The sequence below is a fragment of the Ambystoma mexicanum genome, chromosome 2p, assembly GCF_040938575.1.
Source record: "Ambystoma mexicanum isolate Mex_15411 chromosome 2p, UKY_AmexF1_1, whole genome shotgun sequence".
NCBI classification, from domain to species: domain Eukaryota; kingdom Metazoa; phylum Chordata; class Amphibia; order Caudata; family Ambystomatidae; genus Ambystoma; species Ambystoma mexicanum.
In genome coordinates this window covers 960,675,645-960,703,153 of record NC_090923.1, presented here as the reverse complement: position 1 = coordinate 960,703,153, position 27,509 = coordinate 960,675,645, and positions in this window count along the sequence as shown.

The following is a 27,509-nucleotide window of genomic DNA, read 5'->3' as shown; positions in this document are numbered from 1 at the left end:
TTACAGGGACCTGTCTTCTATTCATGCCCAGACCCTGATACACCTTCGGGAAGCCCAGGCGTCCATGAAATCCCTTGCGGACAGGAAGCGGGTGGCAGCGCCGGCCTTTTCTGTGCGTTCCCGGGTTTGGTTGTCGACCTGACATCTTCGTTTGGCGGGCTGTCGCAAACTCATGCCCCGTTTCATTGGACCATATGTGATCTCCTGGGTAATTAACCCGGTAGCCTATCGCCTAGCGCTCCCGAGTGCTTGGCGTGTTCATCCCGCCTTCCATGCCTCCCTGCTCAAGCCGTGTCCTGGCCCTTCCCGCCTCTGTGCTCCGGCCGCCCCGGTTTCCCTGGCTGCCCCGGATGTGTTTGAGGTGTCTGACATTTTGTGCTCCCGTATCTGTAGGGGCCGCGTGCAGTACTTGGTGGACTGGTCGGGCTACGGTCCGGAGGAGCGCTCTTGGGTCCCTGCCGTGGATGTTCATGCCCCCGGTCTGGTTGCCCGTTACCATCGGGATAATCCGTCCTGCCCACGGGGTCGTGGGCCTTTGGGGGGTGGCTCTGTAACCCATCCTGCCACCACACACATTGCATGTTCTGCACACACCACCAACACCTTTGGGGTTCCCACAGCGCGCCCATATCCCACATCATCGTCACACATCGCTCACACGGGCCGAGACTCACGTGTGCAGTTGGGGGACTTTCAAGGATGGGCGCGGCATGCCAGATATACTATGCAGTCTTGGTAGCACCCGTTTTTGCATTGGCAGCTGCCCTGGCGCTTGGGAGACAGAATAACCAGACGAGCACTTCCGTGTCATGTGACCACCCGTCTCTGCTCACGTCATTTGAAGCCTTGTTCATGTGATGCGGTTACACGTCCCGTGACCAGGAAGCCCAAGTACTAAAGGGGTGATTCGCTGTGCGTTCGTCACTTTACAGCTGTTTCCAGACTCTGTTTGGCGTTTCTTACCTGCTGTTTACCTTGGAAACCTCAACCTCGATTTTTTGCTTCATGGACCCCTCTGGATTGCCCTCGTCGGATATTGGTACTCGCTTTTGAACTGCTACCTTGTTAACAAACTCGGATTGCCTCTCGGACTTCTTTTGGACTTCTATCCCATTTGGCACCTTGATATCCTGCTCTTGTTTGACCTTCAGCCCAGTCTTGAAACTACTTTAAGGATTTTCTGGCCTTGGACTTTTTCACAGGTGGACCTTTTTGTCTGCACAGCTCGCTCAGCTTGTCCTTACTCTCATCATCTGGGACTACTGCCCACGTGAGGCCTTGGACACCTACCCCAGCTTCACTAGGTTAACAGTGCTCCAGCTACCACCAATTGGTAAGCCTCTCCAGAGTTTCCATATTTGTAGTCACTGTTATTGCCTGGTACTTATTGCTGTTTCCTTTGCAGCGGCTTCGGAGTCTCCAGTGTTCCGTGGTTCCGGGCTTCAACATCTCCCACCTGTGGCCTCAAAGGCTGCGCAGAGAGTGGCTCTTGGGTTCTTTCTGTGCGGCACTTGGGGACGGAGGTCTCTCCTATCTTCACGACGCTCAAGTCTCAACAAATATTTGTTGCCCTCTATGATTGCATCTATGGAAAAGTTGGTAACAAGTGGAGGATAATTATTCTTTTTTTCTTTTCCTCTTCTCTTCTGTTCTCTTCTTTCTCTTTCTCTCCTTCTCCTTGTGATGTTTTGTATTGTCTTTGTGATGTTTTGTGTATATTGGGTAGAACATTTGGTAGGGTTCATTTATTTAAGTTTTGCATAGTTGATTTTATTTATAGGATTTGGTTGAATGAGTTGTTCAAGACTTTCATATGTAAATAAGTGATGTAATGTTAATTTACACCTGTGTGGAACTGATGTATTTTATTGTAAACCTAATAAATAAAAGTAAAAAAAAAAAGAACTGTCTGACCCTTAGTCCATGAGGGCAGCAGCCAGATAACATTGTTGGAATGTCTCCCTGCAAGAACATGATATCCTTTCTTGTACCAATGCCCCGTGTTCCCCAAAACAGTAAGCTGTCTCTGCAAACCTCGGCTAAAAATACCAAATGTTTAGACTGAATGAAGGTACGTGCCTAACAGTCAATTACTGAACCCTAGCTTGCACGTCATATATATGGGGGTTCCGAATAATGATGTACAATGATGATGTATTATGTATATCTATTACTGCTTCATCGACATCTCGCTCTCTCTCCTCTCACAATGTTTGTGAGCACACGTCATGAGGTGTTGAGACCCGATAGGCCGATTGAGATACTCTGAATAAAACCAGACTTGTTTGGAAAATGAACCTCGCGACTGGCGTGTCATTTAGTATATGGTTATGGTGCCTTTATTCCATATATGGTCTAACATGTGTACTTGGCCCGATGAGCATGACACACAGGGCACCTGGGGACCATGGAAATGGTAGCTGTGCGTGGTATAAATCTCAAAACCATAAAATAGCACAACCTTAATATGCTGAAGCATGGATCTGCGGTGTTATTCCTTGTTTCTCCAACTTTTCTAATTCTGCCTTAACGTCTTCCTTCATGAGTGTTAGTGGGTGGAAAAGAAATAGCAATGATGTTGAATTGGAAAATTGAAACGTACCGTTGAAGAGAAAAGTTTACATGAGGTTTGATATCAACCCTGTGGCATATGGGGGCTCACATATTAATCTGATAGGGTGGTTCCCAGCCCAATTACAATTTCAGGATCAGATGGCCCATCAGACAAATGTGGATATGAAGCTGGATCCTATTTCCAAGGAAACTGTGCATTCATTCAGTGACGAAATGCTGATCTGTACAAGGAAGGTATTTGAAGAGAAGTTAGGCTGTCTCAAGGGGTATGTACACCAAATCCTAATCCGGCCAGGATCAGTATCATGGTGCAGAAGTTACGCAATGTACAGATCACGATGAAGGAAGAAGGTAAGGTGGAATTAGAAAAGTTGTAGAAACAAGGAATAATACAGCGGATCTATGCCGCAGAATGGGTCTCACCCCTGGTGGTTGTAAGGAAGTTAAACAGCAAATTAAGGGTATGTGTCGACCTAAGATCCCTAAATAAGTGTGTCATACCAGACAGGTACCCACTACCTAATATTCATGAATTAGTATTGGGCCTGCAAGGGTTTTTCCTATGTTAAGTCGCCTCCAGTGCTTCCATGATGTCCTCATCAATATGCACATTACAACTAAAGGGTTTGTCCACCAAATTGAGATTCCTCCAAGCAAGGCGATGAGGCTTTGCCCCTACCGACTACCAGAAGCTCAGCTTCAAGTGGTGCAGAAGAACATCAATAATATGTTTAGAACTGGGAATTATCAAAACCTCACAGTCAGTGGTCCTCACTAATTGTCCTTGTATTTAAGCCAGATAGGAGCTGGAGAGTCTGTCTATACTTCAGAAAAGTAAAGGAGATCTTCAAGTATGATTCTTAGCCTATGCCTTGTGGTGATAAAATGACTGAGCGGATTGAACAAGCACAGTACCTTTCAATATTGTATCTTACAAAAGGGCATTGGCCAATCTCCTTGGCACCAGAGGATCAAAGTAAGACATCCTTCACTATGCCCAGGGGACTGTACACATTTACTCTACTTGTTTACTCTACTACCTTTGAACCTACATGGGGCTCCAGCAACTTTCCAGCCAGTCATGGCCATGCACATGTAGCCCCTCTGTGAATATTATGGCGCCTACTTAAACAACATCATCACATAAAGTCCTGGGATGCACAGATGTGTCAGGTGTACCACGTTATCCAAAGCCTTTGGCTGTTATAAGTCAATCCCAGCAGGTGCAAATGGCAGAGTCAACAGCTCAGTATCTTGGCTTTATAGTGGGGAAAGGAACTGTTCAACTGCAGCAAAATAAGGTGAAGGTGGTACAGCACATTCCAACGCCCAAGATGAATAAAGATGTGCAAGAGCCTTCCTTGTATTAGTTGGCTTTTATAACATATGAATCCCAAGTTTCTGAACAATTAAAGGCAAGAAGCCAAACCAGCTCAAGTGGACTGCGAAGTACAAGAGGATTTAAGAGGTTGAAGCTGCACTTTTTTCATATGATCTTCCTATAATGCCAGATGTTCATGAAACCTTTATCCTACCATCCTACAATCCAATGTCTCATGTGTAGGTTTAAGAATGGTCCTCTCTCAGGTTTGGAACAGGGTACAACAGGCAATTCATTTTATTGCTTGCAAACTATACCCCTCAGAGCACAATTAAGCAACTCTAAAATTAGAATGTATCCCATCAAAGGGGGCATAAGGCCCCAAAGTTATTATTTAACAGGAAGAAGGTTCATATTAGTGACAAACCAAGCCTAGTGCAAAACAAAGTAACTAGTACACAGGTTTTATTTGTATTTAAAAAAATGAATTATTGTTCCATTTATGGTTTACAAGAAACCTTACACAACATAGTAGAAATGATAAAAAAATACAAAATTCATATTTCATACAAGATAAAGCAAACATTAAAATATACACATATAATTAATACAATTAAAAAATTAAAGGAAAACAAGACAAATTAAATCCATCAGATTACATCACAGATAAAACGGAATCACACATTACTGTTCCCATTCTTTGCATCCAACTCTTTGGTTAGATAGTTAAAAAAAATATTCAGGCACAAAATAAGAGATACATTAGTAACCCACATCAGCTAACACCAAAACATTTCCATATACATCCTGTGTTGCCAACACCCAGAACTTTAAAGCATAGCCTATGCTTACTTTCAAAATAAGAGCATCCTGTCACCAGATGCTTCAGAGTTTCGTATGTTTCCTTCTCACCACAAAATCTACAATCTGGGCTGTTCCCTAGATGGATACTATTCTCTTTCCAGTGCTTTATCCTCTCAGCCGAATGAAATTGATTTAGTCTGAAACGCATATAATTTGTACGTGCTGTCTCGCACGGAAAGCGTTGGATATAAAGGGGTAGACATTCCTTCAAGTTTATAAACCTTGAATACTCCACATATGTAGCATATGAAGCAACACCCTTCACAGTTTCGACCCAGTCATCTCGGAAAACACGTGTCTTGACCCCATCAGCCTTTGTATCAAATCAGCCACAATAAGCCCCATAGAGTCTAGTACCCCTATCATCCTGGTTCTATACTGTTTAAGAGAAACAACAGTCTAGTACACATAGTTTTCATTGGTACATGACCCTCAAACCCTACTCTTTATTTTAGTCCACTATGGTGGACATCTACAAGCAAACGTAGATCAGCATACTCATTAGCCTATACATTCCCCATGAGCTCCAAAGAAGAGGGGAGGTATGTGCTGCTGTTCAATGATGGCCTTAACACGTGTTAGGGGTGTCTCATGGGCCGGCCCAACCACCCATTTTGTGATGTGTGGTGTGAGAAACCTGAAGGTGTCTCCCCCGCTAGCCCCCGGGATCTGTCATCCAGGTGGCCAGGACACGGCCATCGCTTTTGGATCCAGTTCCTGGGGGTGGACCAGTGTGGGAGGATCACCTGGATGAGGGGTCCTCGGGGGAATGGAAGTGGGACACCGGAAGGTGAGACGGGGTATCCCCTTCCTTGTAACACCTTTCCCCATCCTACCAGGTAGAATACCTAGGAACTCAACCCCCCGCCTCTTTCCCGACACAAACACGTTCTCACAGACAGTTCACTGTGAGCAACAACAGACTAACACCAGAGCTGTATACCTGACATGTCCTAACACAAGGATCAGGCAGAGTCAGGCAATTACTGATAATTACACACACCTGACTTCCATCACACTTCCCCACATGGATAAAAGGCAGAGCATGAAAGCACACTCTGAGCGAGGCAAAGCACTTGAGGAAGCAGCAGTTCCGAATGGCAGTTTAATACGAGGAGAAAGACAGCAAGACCAGAAAGCGTTGCAAGGAGGGAATTGCCCTTGGCCTTTTCAGAGGAAGAGAACCATTACTTTTACAATCCCTTGAGTATAAGAAACATAGGACCAGAATTAAAGCTGAAGAAAGGTCCATTGTGTGTCAAAGGTACCCGGGGCTTTCCAGCATCGACGGCAGAATAAGGGAGGAACAATTACAGCCATGTTACTGTCGTTGGCTCTGACAACAAAACAGCTGCAGTAAAATCAGCAGAGCTGGTGAGTCGGGGAGACTGATAGCTGACCAGTCTGTGTTAGAACCAAGGTTTGCAAACGGCAACATTTTATGAAGAAATCTGCAAAGAACAGAGTTTAAGACGTACGTGATGAGCGAGACGAATATAATTGAATTTCCAAGGAGTAAACGTTTGAAACCAAAGTAGATGCCATACAGAGTGGTCTGGCACCACGTCGGTGCTCATTCGAAGGTCTCTGTGAGGCATCCAACTGAGAGTGTAAAACTGTAAACTGTGAAATTGAAGTGGTAAACTGTGAAATTGAAGTGGTCCTACAACCGGTCAAGCCAAACCCGTGCACATTCGAAAGTCTTCGATAGCATATAAGAAATGCTGAGACCGTCCACGCGAGACTAATTGTGAAAAGGGGATCTGAGCCTGACTGAGGGGGATCCGGGGTGAACTGTAAGTCACCCGAGAAAATATATCCGAACTGTAATTGGTCCGAGCCCGGCTGAGGGAGACTAATTGTGAAAAGGGGATCTGAGCCCGACTGAGGGGAATCCGGGGTGAACCATGAGTCACCCAAGAAAAGATTGTCATACAAAAGGGGATCTGAGGCCTGCTGAGGGGGATCCAGGGTGAAGAGTGAATCGCCTTATGTGAATACTTGCAAAGGAACTTTTTTGTTTGTTTGATACATCAGGCCCTCTGGATCAAGAGACTTTTGATAACTTAAGAAACTTGGGCATAGAAGGCCCTGATGCTTGTTATCAAACTGTGTCCTCGTGCCGAAGAAGCCCAAGAGTGTACTATGCTCGAGTGAACCGCCTTGTCCCTTATGAAAACGTGGGGAAGGGATGTCAACGGCCTGAACATCTTGACTTATCATTTTGTGAACACTTCTTTCTTTTTTATTAACATTTCCCCACACTATTTGTAATTTATCTATAAGGATTGGAAATGGGTGTTTTAGTATAGGCCCTTTTATTTTTAACAGGACTCCACTAGGATGGCATTATTATTATTTGATGTTCGTAGCTTTAGATAGGCATTTATCACACCCTTGATAAGGTTCAATAAACACCCTTGAACTGTGGTCACTTGTGTCTGTCTTATTTTGATACCATGCCTTCCTTAACAGTGGCCTGGGCGTAGTATGAGGAGTATGTCTGTTCCCCCAAACCCAAGGGGGCAGGAGGTAGGCAATCACTACATTGTGTTGTACAAGCTGCCATTACTGCACCTTTAAAATATTCTCAGAATACTTTATGGAAATCTGTGGGACCTTTAGGCCAGACATGCAGTGTTCCTACTATTGCCAAGAAATTACACAGGGGCAGATTCTCCATTCATTGTTTGGCCCATGTGAGGAGAGGCACTGTCATGTCTCCTCACCTGCACCAAAATAAGGAGGAGCCCAATTCACAAAGTGCCTCTCAATGTTAGCATCTTATATTCGATTATTCAAATGCCCTTTTCCCCCCTTTGTGCATTTGTGTGCAAGGGTGCATTTCAGGGAATTTAAAAGTTCATCCCGAGTTTACAAATGAAATGCGGATTTGACTGCTGTGAAACAAGGGTCACCCCCTGCGCCTTATGAAACAGGCACAGGAGGAAGCACAATTCACGGTAGGGTAATTTCTGTCCCTGTCATGATTTTTCTTTGAAGTGTGACAGACGCAGGTTTTACTGTGGTTATCCCACTAGGATTTGGGGATGGAAATGCTTTTATTATTTTGTGGCATTTCACAGATACAGACTCTTTAACGGCCTGTGTTGGTGAAATTCATTCTCAGCAACCACTTGCTTTGCTGAAGCCTGTCAAACATAAGTGGCCGGAGCACGCACCAACACTAATGTATATAGGTGGCTGGACAGTGCATCTACACGCTACAATCCAGCTCCTCTTGAAATGCTTAGGTCACCTGAGCATTTCAGAAAGTGGTGCAAATGTAACAAACACATTTTCTGTGCTCCATAAATAGGCGTTGCTTTTCAAAAATCTGGCCCAGAGTTTATCAAACTCAGAGTAAACCCAGACACTGACTGGAATGCCCCGATGTCCCCACTGGCTCCGGGTAGGCCCCCCTGGTCTTATCCAGCGTCTCTGGTCCGGTTCGCGCATCTGTGGTGTGTTGTTTCAACACTGGAGTGTGCAGAGTTTCCTCCGACTTCCTTTGCGGCTCCGCAGTCACACGCCTGCTACTCTTCAGGTCCCGAAATGAAGAACACTGCCTTCTCGACCTGCCGAGCGCCCAGGACCTCTCTCACATCTCCCAGCGTCTTTACGGTACTTCAGTCTTTCAGCACAGCATCTCTCCCTCTGACATGGAAGCCTTCCTTGCTCTGCAACACTGGTACGTGATCTCCGCATTTGTGTGCCTTGGGACAGGAGCCCATGTCTTCTCCTGCACTGCCTCTCCCAATAGTGCGCTGGACATGTTTAAATGTCCCACGCACAGGTGCTTTGGACAAACTACTAGACTGCATGTTGTGTTTCAAGCTCTTGGTACCTTGTTCAAACTCCTTCATCCTCCTTGTGTCAGTACTTGGGGAATTTTGGTAGTATAAGTAAATATGTGTCATTTGACACATGGTATTTGAAAGGTTCTTCTCAGTAATTCTACATAAAGGTAATTCAGAAGGAAAAGGTGTTGTGTTGGAGCTTTGTGTGTTTGTGTCATAGGTGAGTGTTTGACCAGAAAAATATGAGGAAGAGGTTTCTTTACTTCTTCTACAAAGGGGAACAAGCAGTTGACAATATGCCATTAGGGTCTTTGGTATTAGAGGGTCCTCCTCATGGGAAAGAGGGAGATACTGCATCTCGTCCACTGGAGTCAGCATATCTCCCCGTAGGTTGTCTCCCCCCATATGATCCTCCATCAAACAGCCACCCCTCAGGGTCAGGATCAGGTAGCGGCTGCCATCCCCTGGCCACATGGGAGGAGGTCAGCGCTGGGAAAACAGGGATGAGTCCATCGGATTCATCACAATATGTATGTTATTCTAAAAGGTCTGAGAGTTTTAAAGGGTTATTCTATGTTTAAATATAGGGGAAAAGAGGATTCCTAGTCCCTCCATGTTTGTATAATGCTGGTATGCTACACTGATTTGCGCAGTTCTAGTGTTTCTATTAGGTATGTTGGGGAGTTTAGAATGTGGGGTATTTGACTCTGTAATAGAATATGTGGTATATAGCTCTGTAACATACAGTTGTACCAGTGGATGAAGTATGGTCTTTAGTTTGAGGCTTCTGCATACACCTTCAACTACAGTGTGTTATATATGATAAGACGGTCCTAAAGCTCTCAGGTGATGCGTGTCGCTTCCTTTGCAGACATGGCGATGCTTCAGGTATCAATGACCTCAGTGGGAAAAGCATTTTTGGGATCCTCTCTTCTCTGCGCCTACCTATACACGATTGAACTCTTCCCAACAACACACAGGTAAGTTCTACAAACCACTCAAGATCGGTTGTGAAGTTTGAAGGTGAGAAGGGTGTAATCCTCTGCGCATCTTCACCGCCTCTCCAGGACCTACTTCATCTGACAACGTGGGAAATTTCACCACATTTTAATGTGGCATTTTTATGGGGGACCAGTCCACCCAAATCTCCACCGCCACTTTACTCAACTCTCTTCCCATTTTACACTGTCCCTCTATCAGCCCAACTTGCTGCTGTAAAATTCAGTAACATGACATATCCAAAAATGCAGTCAGTCAGATGCGGCTACATGGGTGGATACCCTCTTCCATGCTCCTCCCTTCCTCCTCCATTCACGTTCATTCAGTTCACGTGGGGAGCGCAAAGAGCGAGAGATTGGTGCCACAACTGGAGCAAGGCCAGAAAATGCAGTCAGGTCGCTGCTCCTCCTGCACAGGGAAATTAGCCCTCCTGAGAAGATCTGCCACAAATGCAGAGCCTTGTTAGCTGAGCGTAATGCCATGGCTGGAGGGCAGCCTAGTGTGAGCTCCAGCTAACAAGGAGTCACTAATGCCGCAGCACCCATGTCTGGCAGTGAAGACAACTGCCCTGGGCAACACGAACTGAACAGTGAGTAATGCCACATCCCAGTTCCTGGACTCAAACACCCACTGTTATTCTGTATGTATCAGGTGCTGGATAAAATAACCCTTCCTATCACAAAGTGTCCTGTGATCATTGAGGGCCACTACAGTCTCTCCTTCCTATATGCCACCACACCAATCCATGGCGCTCTCTCTCTCTCTCTCTCTATCTCTATCTCTCTCTCTCTCTCTTCTCCTCTCCTCCTCCAGTTCTCTCTTCCTCCTCTATACCTCCTCTGCTCCTTTGTCACTCTATACCTCCTCTGCTCCTTTGTCACCTTTCCTTCTCCTCTGCTGCTCTGTTGCTCTCTCTCTTTCTCCTGTCCAACTCCTCTGTTGTCCTCTTCTCTCCACCAGCGTAGTGGCCCACTCTCTCCTGTCCACCTCCTTAGTGCTATCACAAGCTCTACACTGAGCCTGCAACTCTGTACAAGTGATCCTGAGTTCTAGGCTATTCCTTTGCAATATCGTTCCTAAATAGGGTGGTGCGGCAGGCCAATAAGTGTGCGATAGGTGCCAGTTTTATCCAAGGTATAAGCGTGACCTCTGATTGGTCAAACAAACTTCCCAAGTGGCCTACACGGCGGGGCATAGCACCCCACGGCACCACTAGCCAAGCCTACAAAGAGTGCCTTCATGGAATTGCTAGGACAGCTTCTCGTCCCCATGCGACTCCTGCCGAGTACTTGTCAGCCATTCCCTTAAAGTCTCACAGCAGCACAACCTTCGCTGTTTTTGTTTAGCTCCACGGGTTCCTGTAAGCAGGGCCAAAGTCATTATTCACTACAACCAGTGCAATCCAACTCTCCTCTCTTTGGCAAATATCACTCCTGATACCCAGAAGGGCTTTCTTCTGAACCAAGTATTTTGTCATTTCATCCCTGTGCACTGATTCTTCATGTGCTAATTTTGTTTTTAGGGCAGTGAGAGTTTTCCTACAAACGAGGTTAGGGATGGGGAGGGGGAGCTGCGGGATCCCGCGTATGCCTGCATCACAAAGCTGATGGCAGTCCCTGGTCCCCCAGTGTCACCCTAGGGACACCTCTTCAACATGTGACGATTTCATAAGAGGTTCACTCATGACCCATCCAGTCGTCTCTGAAGTCAGTTGGTCCAGTCTTTACTCCCAGCTCACTAATTCTAGAACATGTGCAGAATACATACATGGGTTAACACTTAGGTATTCCCTCTCTTGAAAAGCTTACCAGAGAGGCTGAATGCCGTGAAATTCAAAAGCAGTATAGGTTGTATGACAGGAGTTTTACATAGTAAAATAAAACTTGATTGTTCTGTTACCCTTACCAGAGCCCAACCCCGCCATCAGGCTCCAAACCTCTTTTCCTCCCAAGGAGCAAGCTTGATAGGATAGGATATGATATGATATGATATTTTATTTGTATTGGTACCTGGGCCCGGAGAAGATAGAGGGTAGGCTAGGTGCAAGGTGCAGAGAGAGAAAAGATCAGGGCAGAGGAGGGGCGAAGGCAGAAGCAAAGAGGAAGGTCTTGAGGTGCTTCCGGAACCAGAGATTGTTCTCCTCAAGTTTCAGAGACACAGGGAGCTTGTGCCAGAGGGAGGCCCCAGCCGAAGACAGAGATCTACCCCCAGCTCATTTCTTTGAAAAACGACAGACCCTGAGGGAGCTAGAGGTAGAGGAGCGAAGAGTTCGAGAGGGGAGGTATTTATGGAGGGATAGCTGAAGGTATTTTGGAGCCAGGCCCACCGATAGCCTTGTGGACATTGCAGAGGGTTTTGAATTGAATCCTTGCATCCACTTAGAGCCAGTGGAGAGATTTAAGGGCTGGAGAGATACAATCCCAGGGCTTGAGGCCAAGGTCAAGTCTTGAAGTCCTGTTCTGGATGAGTTACAAAGGGCGGAGAGTAGAGGCAGGTTTATTTACAAAGAGGCTGTTAGAATAGTCCAACCTAGAGAGAACCAGGGCTCGGGAGACAGTGAGCTTCTGGGGGAAGAAGAGGAAAGGCAGATTACCTCTGAGGAGGTGCAGTAGGAAGTTTGATGACCCCAAGGTTGTTAGCCTTGCAGGTGGGAGTGGGAGGAGGGCCAAGGGAGGCCGGCCAGAGAGTGAGGGGAAAGGAGGGTGAAGGTGTGCCGATGAGGAGGATCTCTGCCTTGCTGGCATTCAGGCAGAGATAGTTGGCGGCACACCAACCCTGAATGGCAGTTAGGCAATCAGAGATGAGAGAAGAAGAGGTTGTGGCCGAGTAAAGCCTGAAGCTTGCAGTCCCAACTGCCAAATTCCTGTCAGTTTCACGTATGTTGTTGGTTCTGACATCTTTCACTCATAAGGTTCCGGCCCTAGTACACAATTATACAGACATCACACTGCGCAATGGTGAATGATGTACCAGGTCCTAAAAGTCGGGAAATGTAACCCCCTTTCACCCACCACACACACACTCCATGGCAAAACCATGAACAGGACACTTCACAAATGGACTGTGGCTGGCCCTAATCAGCTAGACTGTACTTCCCGAATGTGTCCGTACCGTGATGGAACCACGCAGTGTACCCGGCGCCAGCGACCACAGAGCGGCACGTCTGACATTTTCGTGTTTATATTAAAAATAATGGTCATGTCAAATTATACAAAATCAACATAAGCATAACAATCCCTTTGTCAGGAGCGGTATTCCTTGCTTTAAAATGGTTGTTGAGTTTCAAGATTAGACCTTCCCAAATCTACAAACAAGTAAATGATACCAGGCCAGCCCAACTCAAACAACCTGCAGTGCCTGAGCGAGTGCGGTCAGGCCCCCTCCCCATCCCACCCACGCGTTACAAATGCCATATCATATCACCCCACATTACTGCTGCTGATGACGGTGTGCACGACGCAGGAAGAGACACAACGAGGGCAGTCACCAGCAGATGCTGGCAACAGTCTTAGGGGGCCCACCACAACCAGGAAGACACAACCGCAAGGCAGGGCTGTCCGCGAACGACGGCCCAGCCAGACAGTGATACCCCACAGCGCGCAGCAGAATGCGGTGGCCGACACTACAACGGCCGCTGGCGAAGCAACCGCCTAGAATGCGGTGGCTGCCATAACACCAGCAGCCACAGAAGGAAAGCACGAATTCAGCTGGCAGTATCAACTGGACCCCGCGCATATAACGCATAAGCCACTAGCCCATCAGGGAATTTCTTTATCAAATTAAGAGCTTCAGGAAGGTCTTGATTATCCCCGGAGCCCACCAGGGATATTAGTAAAAGGCCAAAGCTATAGGGGATGGCAGCAGAAGGGGGCGGGGCTTAAACACCCTTATAAAGCCCTTGTAAAGCTTACAAGCACTTCCCCTGTCACCTCTCAAGGAAGGAATATGATTGGCAAGGTAAGCTGACCAACTCTGGGATGTTGTGGGGTATCTGAAAGTAAGCCCGGTGAGGGTGCAGTGTGGATTAGTTGGGTGAGGACAGGAGGTGGTGGAGGTCACCCGAGAGACTAGAGGAGATGAGAGGGACAAAAAGAGTGCAGAGGCTGTTGGAGAGAGGGGGTATGTGGAGTGTTAATGTGAGGAGTTGAGCTAGAGTAGGAGTAGCAGAGTGCTAGTAGTGGTGGAGGTAGTAGAGGTTGGGAGTTGAGATAGTGCGTAGCAGGAGTAGCGGAGTAGCAAGTCAGAGGAAAAGATGTAGAGTGGTAGTTGTTAGTGGTGAGTGGTACAGAGTGTTAATGAGTAGCAGCAATAGTAGAGTAGAGAGGTGATAGTAGTGAGTGGGAGTGGTAGTAGCAGAAGAACGAGGAGTGTTAGAAACTGAGAGGTGATATAGTAGTAGAGCAGAAGTAGAGGTGTGTAGGAGGGAGAAGACAACAATGGAGGTAGTAGGAGGTAACAAATGTACTAAGTGAAAGATTTGAGAAGCAAGAGGAGAAACAATATCAAAGGGTGGAGGTAGGAAGGCAGAGTGTGAAATCAGAGGGACAGTAGTGCGGTGAGAGGAGAACATCTGGGAGGCCAGGACACTAAAGGGTCAGTTACAGCAGGCGTGCAGGATGTGAGAGTGCCCCTGTGCGAATGAAGGCACAATTCCTAAACTCCCTAGAAGACTAAGTGGGCTAGGTCCGGGAAAACTACAACGCCCTTAGGGAGTCAGTTAGCCATTGCATTCGGGAAAACCACCAATAGTCAAAGCCAGAAGCAAAACAGATAGGTCTCCCCTATGGTGAGAAACAATCATTCCCGTTAAGGAGGCCTGGGTTAGAGAGGGGATAACCCATTGGGAATCAGATAGAGAGGGACGGACGTAGAACCAATTTCCATTTGGACTTCGGTAGGCTATAACATTTTCTCAAAGCGCGCGCCCCAGGCCCAAACTATATGAAACGTGCCAATAAACACCCTTGGACTTGCTACCAGAGTCAGCGTGGTTATTTGTGGCAGGCACCCCATCGTATGTGGTGTCAGAGTGGGATTGGCCAAACACCAATACAGAGATTCCCTATGCCCATCTAAATACGACAATCCACACAAAGAAGATGTATCCTCAGGAAGACCAATTTCCCCATCTATCACCAGGAACCAGAATTGCCGGGCTGGCTGTTCAAACATTGACCACTCTTGCATGTATACCAAGCGGAAAATCACCCTGGGAAAATTCCTACAAGGTCCGGCGTGAATACGAACATTATATTCCCATCAATAGAAGCTCCATATCCAGACAGACTTGTGAGTGGACCTACCCCGGTACTGTGTGGGATATTTTACTCTGGTTTATCAGTCCCAACAGGCATCCCAGTATGAAATTCTCACAGTCATCAACCATGCACAGTGTGCAGCCAACATCCAAGTCCTCTTGGTTAACGGATCCACAGGACTCCTACATCTGCAAGCACAGGAGGTATTTGCCATTTCTGTTTGGATACTTTCTGGAGAGACCAAACTAAGCTTAGGGAGAGCTGAAGCAGATAAAACCCAAAGTCTGTCACAGAAACAAACAGACGTGGATTCAGAGAGCGGGCCACACCCAAACCTGGGGGAACAGGTAAGTCACTTCCAGAATGACAGTAAGGCTAACCTATCCGGAGAAGAAGGGAGGTCTATCGTTAAATACAGACCCTTAGACCCAGGGTTCATGCCAAGGGGATCCCAGCTGGATCTGAAGAATGACAGGCAATGAGGGTTAGAGAGACAAAACTGGAGCAAAGGATACCCTACCACAGGAAGAAATGCAAATAAACTCTATAAGATCACATCCAATACTGATGACCATCCTGGGAGAAGGTAACAAGAAGGAGTCAAGTTCTGCACCCGGTAAGCAGAAGGGTCAAAGCTCACTTTTAAGGCAACTCCTAAAACCGAGAGAACATGCTTGTAAGTATGTCCAAAGCCAGAGGATCACTTGGGAAATTAATGCAGCAGGGAAACTTGTGGGGATATTGAGAAGAGATTCCAAAAGTTTCATACAACCCAAGCGACTCCAGAACCACAAGAAAATAAATGACAATTCCCAAGAAGCAAAACCAGAAGCCGGACCGAGACCCCAAGATTTGGGACCGGACCCTTTTTCAGACGAAGAAGAGGAGGGTCCCTCTCCAGAAGGAATATTTCAGTTGTGGGCCATCCCGTTGTAGAGGAGGTCGCAGACATAGCATACACCCCAGCCCCACAGTTTGAGGTACCGGGAACAGACTCGCCAAGGCACGTGACGTACGAGGAGCAATTGAACCAACAGAGAGCTGCACTGAGCCTATGCCCAGTGCCCATTAGAAGAACAATACCTGTTGAAGTGCCTATAACCAGACAACCATGGGCATCTCGGTACCCACTGAGACAACCGTACCAGCAGCTGGCATGAAATGAAGACTACTTACAAACTGTCCCCGAAGAGACTCAAAGAGTCTTAATGGAGGGCAAATGGTGACGACATAAGAGCCCAGACAGACGTACAGATGAACATAAACGACGAACGAAAGATGACACACAAGGGCGAAATACAAAGGATAACGATGTAATGGACGTGTAAGAAGAAACTATGTTGATACATAAAGAGACGTAAGGAAACGTAGCTGTGAAGCAAGATGGAAGTCTATAGGCTTGGAACGCACAAAGCTAAGAAAACGGTACTGCTTGCAATGCTTAGTAGAAGAATAGAGCGGCATGCACCAATTATATATCTACCTCAATGAAGCACATTAAATAAGTGCGACTCCATTGTGTAAAAGCAGATTTAAACCTAGGCAGCAAAGGGCTAACAAGGCCAAGATTCATATTCCAGCCAAAGCCAAAGGAAGGAGCAGAATCGAAACTCAGTAAGAAGCAGCTCAATGCCTGGGAATTCAAGGTCAACCTAAGGAAGGGAGGAGAGCGGCAGCCTCAGAGAATCGAAACTTCAGAGCATACCAGCCAGCCATTGAAGGTCGAGATAAAGTGGCCCCAAGCAGGTGGCGAGGCCACGGGAGAATCAAATACATGAATACAAGGAAAATGAAGCAGATTCACGGTGAACAGACACGTGACCAGCCAAGGGCGAAGAGGTACCAACGTCTGATGTCACCCAGAACCCGAGGATGCCATAACTTCCCCTGATAAGAAACTACAGTTTCGAGGCCATCCTCATACAACTAATTGACACATAGCCCTAAAAGTACTGATTGATGGAAGGGAGGTAGGAGGAATCTAGGGACACTCCGCATCAGGGTGTCCTTTCTGCATGCTGCTAATTAAAGTGGAGATTTATGCTTAGGGGTGTAACCTACCCAATCACAATGGACCAAATAATCTAGGCTCCTATAGCTTGTTGAACCAATAAGATGTCGTAGTTGTAGTGAAGTCTATCACGCATGATGTAGAGGGATGGGCGTAGACGCCCACCCGATAAGAGTTATCCAATCCTCACGCTCTGTTACCATATACAGATATAGCACCTATACTTAAGTTACCTTTTTCCTACCAATACAATTGCATGTCAAACTTCTGAGTGTTACACGTCAATGATGATGAGAATTTACTATAAAAGTTACTGTTTGCATGAAGAATTTGGAAGTTGAAGTGAGACAGGTGATCGCAAAACTGCTGATTTCCATTTGTTTCCCTGTTTTTTGTACTTGTCATTAAACAGACTTCCCTTTGCCAAACCATTGAGTTGTCCTTATTGAATTGTGTCGGAGCAGGAGAATCCTGCACCCCATCCTCCTCAAGGTGCAGCTATCTTGTTTTACAGGTACTCGAGGGTGAGCTCTGACCTATGGGCCCGTCAGAGGACGCTCCGCCTCCCTGTACACCGTTCCAACAACAGCTGGAAGAATTTATGCAGGAGGGTCAGTAGAATGGCGAGAGAAGAACATCTGGGAGGCCAGTATAGTAAAGAGTCATGTAGGAGCGGGCATGCAAGAAGGGAATGTGACACCGGGTGAAAGAAGGCACCATCCATAAACTCCCTATAAGACTAAGCGGGCTAGGTCAGGGAAAACTAGAACGCCACTAGGGAGTCAGTTAGCTATCGCATTAGGGAAAACCACCAATAGACATAGCCAGAACACAAACAGATAGGTGTCCCCATTGGAGAGATACTAACATCCCTGTTAAGGACGCTTGAGTTAGGAAGGGGGAAAATCGGTACAATCAGATACAGAGGGATGGCCCTAGAGCCAATTTCCCCTTAAGGCCCTGATAGGCGATAAGGTTTTCCCAAAGAACCCCTGGCCCAACCTATTTGTAAAGCTCCAGAAAACACTTTTGGACTTGCTACAAGAGTCAGCGTGGTTATTTGTGTCAGGCACCCCATCACACCACCTTGATGAGTTGAATCAACCTTGTTCCTGCCTTCAGTTCTAGTCTCCTCTCCTATCTCATTGATGCTTTGACACATGCTTGTTCCGCCTCCCCGCCTCCCTTCCTGTCTTTCAGGCTTAGCTGGTGCCTAGTTTTCCTGTCTCTCATTTAAGGGATTCATGTCTTCTCCCACTACCCCTCCTGGTCTTACCTTTCTCTCTCTGTTCTCCGCAAAAATAGAAGGGGTACCTGTTTTAACGTCCCTAGTTCTACAGGTCAATCAATCAGAAAATACAAGAGAACTCGAACTAGTAGACAGAGGTAAGGATGACGGAATGCACAGGTGATTTTTGACTTGGTTTCAATTCCCAAGATTTTATTATTTTATTCAAATAAAAAATGCTATGTCTAAAAACATATTAAACATTTCATACAACATTATGGCCCATTCACTTTACATTCGTTCACATGCATACTGTTCTCATCAATCTCTCATTCCACAATTCATTCTTTTGAAAAAATGGTCTGTATATAAAAAACAGTTAAACATCTGTTATACTCCATGTGATTACAATTCATTATAAAGCATCCCCACGAATTTGGGGTATTACAACAGTCTGTGCTCTTATTCCCACAGATTCACGTTGACATGTGTTTCAGTTGCTCTCTGCGAGCATCACCATTAATACTCTCTCTGTACGGCAACCTTTTTCAGGACAAAACAACCCATTTTTCAGGCACATATATTGGCATGGGCCACACCATCTCCTACCCGATGGAATCAGGAGGGACAGGATGTAGTATTAGATTTCAGCACATCTCAATTGGAATCTCGAGGATGATTGTCCTCTGATTCAAAAGTGGAAACAGCCACAATCTGCGATGTTAATTCGTTTTGGGCGCTTTATTCGATGGAAAAGGTGGCTTCTAATTTCGAGGCTTCCCTTCTCTCCACACCTTGTGTATGGTTCATCTAGTGGTTAGTGGTTAGATTTTCTCAGGTACGTGAGTCTGTACGTGAGTCTGTCTAGTTTCCGAGTTTTAAGGGGCCGCTGCGTCAATGTAATTTCAACTTCCAGATCCAGGTGATAACAACGGATGGTCAAGCCAGGCAGGTCACTGGAGACAACAGTCCAAAGAAGCAGGCAAGTAATAAAGATAAGATGACAAAAACAGCAGCCCGTTTGAGGTCTGATATGATATATAAGGCATTTATAACTTGCCTATATACAAGTGTTTCAAAGCGCGACGAGGAAAGGGAGGGGGAACCGAGGGAAGACAGACAACGATCCTACTAGGCCAAGTGTCATTCAGATCACACAAGTGCATGGAAAGGGAGAAGGGGGAATTGCAGGGGGGAAGGGGACAGTGCAATACATGGAATAATAGAATAAATAGCAAAATAAAGTACGGCCATCAGGTGGCAAGTGCAAGGGAGAAGGGTAAGTGCAGGCATCAGGTGTCAAGTGCTCGTGGTAGGACTGTAGGGATACAGAGAACAGTCCCCAAGTGCGAGGGTTTCCAGGAGGGCAGTGCAGGTGTATGACTGGTGGGGGGGGGGCACCTGGGCCCCAGATCAGAGTGTGGCCAGGTAAAGCAGTGCAGTTTCAGTATAAGCCAGGAAATCAGCAGGGGAGAGGAGGAGAGAAAGCAGAAGCAAAGAGAAAGGTTTTGAGGTGCTTCCTGAACCGGAGATGGCTCTCCTCAAGTTTCGGGGGGGGGGCAGGGAGGCTGTTCCAGATGGAGGCCCCGCCCTAAGAAATTGATCTACCACCAACTCATTGCTTGGAGAAGCGACTGACCCTGAGGGAGTTGGAGGTGGATGAGCGAAGAGCTTGAGAAGGAAGATATTTAAGAAGAGAGAGTTGAAGGTATTGAGGCCCCTTGACCCAGAAGGCCTTGTGGACGATGCAGAGGGTTTTGAACTTAATCCTCGCAGCCACTGGGAGCCAGTTCAGAAATTTCAGTCCTGGAGAGATGCGATCCCTGGGCTTGAGGACAAGGATAAGTCTCGTAGTCCATTCTGGATGAGCTGCAGAGGGCAGAGAGTAGAGGCAGCCAGATATAGAAAAAGGCTGTTGCAATAGTCCAGCCTAGAGAGAACCAGAGCTCTGGAGATAGTGAGCTTCAGGGGGAAGGATAGGAAAGGAAGAATACCTCTGAGGAAGTGCAGCTAGTAGTGTGACTTCTTAGAGATATCAGAGATGTGAGGAGAGAAGGAGAGTGTGGAGTCGAAGATGACCCCAAGGTTTTTAGCCTCACGGGTGGGAGCAGGGAGAGGGCCAAGAGAGGCCGGCCAGAGAGTGACAGGAAAGGAGGGTGTGGGTGTGCCGATGAGGAGCATCTCAGTCTTGGTGGCACACCACTCCTGGATGGCGGACAGGCAGTCAGAGATGAGCGGGAGAAGAGGTGGCTGAGGGTAGCCTAAAAATGAGCTGAGTGTTGTCCAGATAGCACTTGAAGTTGGGGCAGAGCGCGGCAAGAAGAGAGAACAAGTAAGATGAGGACACAGGGGGTGTTGGAATCGAGGTTAGAGAGCAGGTCTTCGCGGATGTTCAGAAGAGCAGTTTCCGTGCTTCTGGCAGCTCTGAAGCCAGACTGATGGTTGTGGAGACAACCAACAGATTCAGTGTGAAGATTAAGCTGGGAAATGGCCAGCTTTTCCAGGAGTTTGCCCAGGAGAGGAGTGATGGAGATTGGGCAATAGTTAGCCGGACAGGAAGGGTCAGCAGAGGGTTTCTTCAGAAGAGGGTGCACAAGGGAGTGCTTCAGGGGTGGAGGGGAAGACTCCAGTGGTGAAGGAGTGATTACAGAAATCAGCAAGGGCAGGAGCTAGGGAGTCAATGTGGCCCTTTATGGTTTTGGAGGAACATGGGTGAACCTGTTTTGACGAGACTTTCATAGATCGGACTTGTCTAGAAATCTCATCTGGGGAGAACAGGGGAAAGGCAGAGAAGGAGGGAGGAGAGGTGGCCACAGAAGGGCCAGAGGAAGCGCATGGAGTAGAGGGAGAAAGAGAGGACAAGACATGAAGTGAGAAGCCAGAGCCATGCAGAGGGCCTGGGAAGGGACAGGAGAGGTAGAGACTGTGGCAGTATTGGCCAGTTCCTTGCCGAGTTGTTGTATGCCACAGAGAAGAGGGCTTGGATGTGAGCTCTCTTCTTCGTGCGAACAGAGAGCCGGTATTGCCTTTGGAGCAGGCGGCAGGCCAGTTTGTCAGAGGATGTACGTGAAGCAAGCCATTTCCTCTCAGCCACCCTGCACTTGCGTTTAAGGGTGACGAGGTCTGAGTCGTATCAGGAGTTGCACTTGGCTTTCGGATCCTGATGACAGGGGCAAGAACATTGAGAGTGTCAGATATAACAGAGTGGAGCATGGAAACGATTGTGTCAGGGTGTGAATCAGCCAAAGGGGGAGGGGAGGAGAGAAAGTGGCGGCGAATGCCTCCACTGAGACGCGCTTCATGGGTCTGATGACCAAGAAGGTGGGTTGCAATGATGGAGCAGGCTTGGCCTGCGGGGTAGAGAGGGTGAGCTGGGAGGAAAGGAGAAAGTGATCACTCCAGGATTGAGGTGTGGTGAGAGGGATAGAAAGGGGAAGGTCTGAGGAGATCATAACATCAAGCGTATGGCCTGCAGAGTGAGTCGGGCCAGAGGGGAGAATGGAGAGTGAGAGAGAGTCGCAAAGGTCGCAAAAAAGTCCATTTGAAGGGCAGGAAGCATTCAGGTGGATGTTGAAGTCTCCAAGAAGGAGTTGAGTAGTCGAGGGAAGAGGAGAGGTCTGACCACTCAGAGACGAAGGAGGGGATCTGACCAGGTGGCCGATAGATGGGAGCCACAGTAAGGGAATGGCTACGAGAGAGAGAGCCTTCAGACGAGACATTCGAAGGAGGAGTAGCCCTGCGTAGGAATGACAGAGGCAGGAATCCACTCAGGGAAGATCAGGGCTACACCACTTCCGGAACGGTTGGGCCTAGGTGCAGAGAGGATCTTGTAGCCGTCAGGGAGTAGAGTGTCAAAGCACGTGACGGAGCTGGCTGTGAACCATGTCTCGGTGAGACCGAGGACGTCGAGGTCAAGTTACTCCAGAAGGTGGCAGATGTCAGAGGAGTGTTTGACAGCTGAGCGAGAGTTAAGAGTGGCAATATGGAGAAGGTTGCCACCCTTGAAAGACATCCGGGGAGGGGTACAAATCAGAGGTACACCCTGCGGAGGTGTAGAAGAAGCCCGAGGGGGGCAGAAAGGGAAGGAGGAGAGGTCAAGGTAGCTGAGGAATAGACTACAGGGAAGGCCCTGGAAGGAAGAGAAGGGGCAGCAGGAGAGGAGAGGAAGATGATGAGGCGTGGTAAGCGTCTATCAAAGAGGAGAAGATTGGCTTGAGGACCTTGGACCAAGACGGTACCATTCAAATAAACATTATTGATGATCTTAGAGGCTTGGAAGGAGGCCAGGAGGGCCTCCCACCGAGTGCCACCATTAATGGGAGAGGAAGAGAAGGGAGAGAGAGCAAAGAGACCATATGTAGGGTCCATAGGTTTGGCGAGGGAACGACAAAGAGGATGTAGCAGGTGACAGTTTGTCTGAAGGAGGCACTGGTATAGGTGTCAGCGATAGGGAGGCCTGGGTTGGAGACCAGGATGTCCTTTATAAACTTCTTTCTACCAGATTTAGTAAGGAGAGCAGGATAGTCGAGAAACAGTTCGAAAAGATAGGAGAGACAGAGAGCACGATAGAGAAGGAAGGGAGAGGTGAGAAGAGAGAGCAAGTGGGAAGGGGTAGGGGAGAACACAAGCTAAGGACACAGGGCAGGGTGCACGAAGACGAGACAGGTTGACAAATGGAGAGGACGACAGCGCTAAAATAGTGGCAGAAGGTTCGCTGGATGAGTGCTAATGCAAGGAGGCAAGCCACAGAACGGCACTGCTTTCACAATGACAGTATTGAGTACAGGAGAAAAACACACCTAGATTTGAGAGTCCTGAATAGTATGAAGAAGGCCTAGGTTTCACAATGCAGTTTAGAACTTTTTCACAATGCATTATAGAGTACAGGAGAAAACACACCTAAACTTGAAAGTCCTGAATAGTGGGAAGAAAGTCTAGGTTTCACAATACAGTTTAGAACACTTTCACAATGACAGTATTGAGTACAGGAGAAAAACACACCTAGGTTTGAGAGTCCTGAATAGTGGGAAGAATGCCTAGGTTTCACAATGCAGTTTAGAACACTTTCACAATGCAGTATTGAGTACAGGAGAAAAACACACCTAGGTTTGAGAGTCCTGGATAGTGGGAAGAAGGCCTAAGTTTCACAATGCAGTTTACAACACTTTCACAATGCAGTATTGAGTACAGGAGAAAAACACACCTAGGTTTGAGAGTCCTGAATAGTGGGAAGAAGGCCTAGGTTTCACAATGCAGTTTAGAACACTTTCACAATGCATTATTGAGTACAGGAGAAAAACACACCTGAACTTGAGAGTCCTGAATAGTGGGAAGAAAGTCTAGGTTTCACAATACAGTTTAGAACACTTTCACAATGCAGTATTGAGTAAAGGAGAAAAACACACCTAAATTTGAGAGTCCTGAATAGTAGGAAGAAGGCCTAGGTTTCACAATGCAGTTTAGAACACTTTCACAATGCAGTATTGAGTACAGGAGAAAAACAAACCTAGGTTTGAGAGTCCTGGATAGTGGGAAGAAGGCCTAAGTTTCACAATGCAGTTTACAACACTTTCACAATGCAGTATTGAGTACAGGAGAAAAACACACCTAGGTTTGAGAGTCCTGAATAGTGGGAAGAAGGCCTAGGTTTCACAATGCAGTTTAGAACACTTTCACAATGCATTATTGAGTACAGGAGAAAAACACACCTGAACTTGAGAGTCCTGAATAGTGGGAAGAAAGTCTAGGTTTCACAATACAGTTTAGAACACTTTCACAATGCAGTATTGAGTAAAGGAGAAAAACACACCTAAATTTGAGAGTCCTGAATAGTAGGAAGAAGGCCTAGGTTTCACAATGCAGTTTAGAACACTTTCACAATGCAGTATTGAGTACAGGAGAAAAGCACACCTAAGTTTTTATAAGAGCCAGCTATAAGGTTGCAGGGTAGAGTGCCAACAAGGGCCACACCTACCTTCCTTAGCTGCTGCGGGTTGACGGCTGGCCATTGGCGTCCCCTGCAGACACCTGCAGACACAACAGGAACCGCTACCGTGGGAGCCGCCCTTTGCCTTAAGGGGCCTTAGCCTTGGGGCTGCCGGGCAGGGGCTGCCCTGGGAACGCCTGTAATGAGGAGGGGGAGGATGTGCCAATCAGGGTATGTGGGAGGGTAGGGAGGCGGGAGGGAGTTCAGTTGTTTTCTTCTTGGGGATAAAAAAAAGAGATGCTCCGGCGGGAGACTTAGATTCTGTGATAACACCATTTTGTAAATTGGTGTGAAAATAGAGTTTGCGGGCTTCTTCCTCCGGTTCTGATAGGCGTCCTACCAAAGGGGATTGGCTTGTCTGGGAGGATGTTAATCGAACAGCCATAGCTGCGATGTGGAAGGAGCTCCTTAAAACCAGACTCTGAAAGGACATCGGCAAAAGAACGGTATGGTTCTGGAAGAGTACAAACCAGATCAATCTGAGAGAATGTTGAAGACTTGGGAGTAATCGATGTGGGGGATTGTATTCCCACAGATTTGTTTGCAAGACAATGTTCCACACCAGGAATAAGGAACCAGTCACCCAGTTGATGTAAGGGTTCTGAAGACGTTGCCAAGGCAGTCCAAGTATGATGGGATAGTGGGCCGCCCTGATTATGTCAAATGCCATTTTGTCAGAATGCGAAAGATGGAAAGAATGAAGGTCCTAGTGTGTTTATTGATACAACCGGAGGAAAGGGGGTACTGTTTATGCCTTCAACTGGTATCTGCATTGGCTTTGCGAGTAAAGGTATATTGTTTGTGAGTGCCCATTGAAGAAGTCCACCAATGATGGGATGTTTTGCTGGATAACATCATTGCTTTGCAAAGTGACTTTAAGGACCACCATATTCAGAGCTGGACTGGTGTCACTGAACTCATAGGAACCTACCTCCTTTACCCGAATCGATTGGGAAACAGCGTTTCCCGAACGCCTAGGTGGGGCAAGAGGGCATTCAAGGACCATGTGATCTTTAGAGGTGTAATACATGCAAATACCCAAAATACGTCTTCCATTCCTTTCCTCTGTGGTTAGAGGGCCCTGGGTGGCTCCCACTGCATGTGCTCTTCCTCAGGAGAGGCTTTGGAAGTAGTTCTTGGTACTTCCTGAAGGCTTCAGATGCTCCTGGTTTTCTTTCTCTCGGTTTGTCTCTCTTGAAGGCGGTAGTCGAGTTGCATCACTAAAGCTATCATCTCAGCTAGATTGACAGATCGAGGAACTCAGGACACTTCGTCTTTTACATCTTCAGATAGGTCCAGTCAAAATAAAGTCATTAGAGCATCATCGGGCCAAGCTGTACCGGAAGCCATTTGTTTAAATTGGGTGATGTAGGACAGTGTTTCCGTGCTGCCCTGTTTGAAATCCAAGAGCTTTCCTTGGGCTGAGACAGTTAGTTACTGCCTACAAAACATTTCCCAAAGGCTGTTTACAAAGGCCCGATAAGAGCCTAACACAGGACTGTTAGAAGTAACCAGACAGGTTGCTCATGCGAGAGCATTGCCCATCAGATTCGGAAATCAAGTGTCCCACCTTTGATCGGTCAGTTGGAAAATATGCTTGCTTATAAGAAAACTGTACACTGCAGGCATCTAGGAATTCTCTAATCCTTCTAGAGTTTCCATCACACTTCTCATTTGGGAGAGGTCCAACAGGGATATCCAGTGGAGGCTGGGCTACCATCTGTCTCAATGTGGCATTTTTGTTCTTTAAGGTTTGTGCCTCTAAGATATGGTTTTGTACTGCCGCCACTAATTGATCCATAGTCCCTGTTCCAGATAAAGTTCTTTCCTATTGGGCGTTGCTTACTGTTAGACCAAGCAGTGCACTAACCTTTTCGTGAAGATAGTCAAGATGTGAAATGAGCCTTGATTCTCTTGATGGCTGATGACTTAAAGTAAGGGAGAATCTGCAGAGAAGTATAAGTCTCTGGATATGCACCAGTGAGCGTACACCTCTTGGGAAAAAGCGTAATGAGGGGAAAAAAAACAATTGGATTCTGTCTTGGTGGGTCTGAGATGTAATTTCAACTTCCAGATTCAAGTGATAACAATGAAAGGTCAAGCCAGACAGGCCACTGGAGGCAACAGTAGTCAAGATGAGATGACAAAAAGAGCAGCCCGTAGAATGTGGAAAGCTTGTAAGGCTGATACAGTGGAGCAAGAAACGACAGAGGATTTGAGAGGTAGGCTAATGTAGAGAGGGCAGCGGGGGTCAAACAAGCCAATGCTAATGAAAAGAGGCCCTGGCGAACGCTGGAAACCCAGCAGAAGACAGAAAGCAGGAAAGCCAGCTGAAGACTGAAAGCAGGGTAAGCAACAGAGGCCGAATACTGCGAGAACCAGAGCGGAAAGGAAATGGAACAAGGACAGAAGAAAGGACAGAGAAAACAGGGGAAACAAGGTACAACAGAGGGAAAGCTAAAGATCGGGAAAGGCACTGAAAACGGTAACAGAAAGAGATTCGAGAAAAAGGGGGAGAAGGAGAAACCGCAAAGAAAGACATAACGGGGGAAAGGCTGGAAAGCAGGGGGAAGAGAACAGGGACATGTAAAACAGGAACAGCACAATACTGAGAACAAGGGACGAGAGTAATCACAATGGATTGCTAGATTCAAGCAATGCTCAGCGCTCACCTTACAGATTGCATAAATGAGTGAAGTTTGCTCCGGCTGAGAGAGCGTCGCCATATTGCAAAACAACTAGACCAGTGAAAGGGATCCCAGATTTTCCATAAAGAAGGTGCAATGTTGGGTGAGTGTGATACATCCAATATGGAACTTCCTCCATTTGTGCCAAAGGGACCATCTGTGACCCTTAGTCCTGACATGCGGAAGACTGGAGAAAGTCCCAAAACGCCAGATCAAAGCTCCTGGGAGACACACGAACAGCGGGAATATGACGGCCAATACCCTACAGGTACCGGATGGCTAATCACAGGGCTGGGGAGAACCAGAGAGTACAATAGTGAGATGCGAAGCAGAAAGTCAATATCCACCTAGGCAAAATAATACAGTGAAGGGGGTCTGGGAACCAAATGAGGAAGGCATACCTGTACTAGTCACAAAAGGGGATACAAACTTTATAAATATCAACGGCGGTCGCAGAACTTGGCAGGAAAGTAAACCAAGGTTGTGGATCAAAGGAAGATCAGGCCAAGAGGACATTGTGTATAATCAAGTGAAGGGGTCTGGGACCCATATTAGGAAACCATACCCCTACCAGTAACAAAGGGAAATACGAACTTTCCAAATATAAGTGGTGTGCACAGACTTTGGCAGGAGAGTAAACCAAGGCTGTGAAACGAGAGGAGAATACATTAAGAGAATATTGTGAACAATCACGCGAAGGAGGTCTGGGACTCAGGTTGGGGAAGTACACTCCGAGTTGTGAGCAAGAGGAATACAGATCTTATGTGTACAACAGACACCC